Source organism: Protopterus annectens, chromosome 9.part0 (assembly GCF_019279795.1).
Source record: "Protopterus annectens isolate FY-2018-M chromosome 9.part0, PAN1.0, whole genome shotgun sequence".
Lineage (NCBI taxonomy): Eukaryota > Metazoa > Chordata > Ceratodontiformes > Protopteridae > Protopterus > Protopterus annectens.
Window position 1 is genome coordinate 1,785,002,079 of NC_056743.1, and position 1,760 is coordinate 1,785,003,838.

Genomic DNA, 1,760 nt, shown 5'->3' on the forward strand with positions numbered 1-1,760 from the left:
AACAGCTGACATCAACAAAGCCCAGTCAAACCCTTTCCCACATCCACAATTTTGTAATCACACAAATGCAGTGTTTTATTTTTAATACCATTATGTTTTCTTTTCATGAAGTTTTTAATGGGATGCAAGGAATGTGACTACCCACAGGCCCTCTGAAAGGCTCATAATTATTTGGATGGTAACACAGATGGAAACAGTAGACAGCAATATAGGAGTAAAAGTGGAGAGAAGTTTATAAATTGTAGAAGTCCTTTCCCATGAATGTACATACTTGTATATATGAAGACATTTGCATGTCTCTTCTTTCTCAGTCAGTCACACATGTATTCCTTCAGTTGCATTCAAGAGCTAAAGTTTGGTTTATAAAAAAGTCTTTTGGCTTCTCTCGGTTAGGGGTAGCCACAGCGGAACTCCAGTCTGCTAATTATTGGCAGTGGATTTTTAGGTTCATAGGTAGATACTAGGCTATCTGCCCAAGGGCATTTATAAGCCAGAGTGTGTCGGCTTTCGCCGCCCCATTGATTAAGTAACTGTAACTGAACGGTACCAAGTTGCCAACCCAATGCCCAACCTTCAAAGAAGGCACACCCATTCACGCAAGCACCTACCTGCATGTCTTTAAACATCACTCGACCATGGGGAGGACATGCAGACTCCACACAGAAGGTGCTCCACTGAGAATCGAACGGGAGAACCTCTTGCTGCGAGGTGACAATATTAACCGTGGCCTTAAAGTTTGCTTTATCTTCATCCAAAAAAAAAGAACAGCAGTACTTGAGACACAACATAACTTTTCCCTTTCAATGGCCTGTAAGTTGTCCAAGTCCATTCAATGCTGGAGGTCATAAATAAGAGTAGGAATTAGCTGGCAGCATGTCAACCCCAGAGTTGCCAGGCCATCACTAACACTGTAGTTGTATATCAAAATTTTTCAAAGTACACAGGAAGGAAAGGAAGAAAAGTTTCCTTGTCTTCTGGGGGTATTTTTAATACAGTCTGCAGATTGTTTCCATGACATCACCTTCTCTAATACAGTTTGTAGATTGTTTCCATGACATCACCTTCTCTAATACAGTCTGACATCACCTTCTCTAATACAGTCTGTAGATTGTTTCCATGACATCACCTTCCCTACTGAGTATATACGCTAAAACACAAATCAGTTTTGGATGGTGAAGTGAGAAGCAATCCTGGGGTATCTAATTCTGATGCAACACTTGTTGGGGTGAACCTCATCACATTGTCTGTAATGCAGACTCATCTTTTCCTTTATACTGGAAAGAAACAGCTCACCCTTACAGAGAAATTAAACAGGCATGTTATGAGTCTGGCCTTTCTGAACAATGTCAACTACTGTGTTCTTTTCTGCTTAATTTGGCTCTTAGATTTTGCACCCATTTGGTAATTAGTCCTCACAGACTGCCTCTAAAATAAGCCTTGATGAAACAGAGGAAGCTGGGAGCAGAAGCCAACATGAAGGATACTAGTACATCTGCAGCTACTTTCTTTCTGCAGAATATCACTGTGACACAACATGTAGCTATGTACCTACCTGCACACTGCACAATGACTGTTCGATATCTACCTCTAGGGTGCTATTGATATGTATTGTATAATAGGATAGGAACCCCCTCCCCAAGAAAAAAATAAGGCTATCTTCAGGGCGTCTATTTGCCCCACACACATCAGTCTTCTGAACCATCAGGCCCATGTCTTCTAACAAACATTAACACCTAAAAGCCTCCCTACAAATGCTGTTC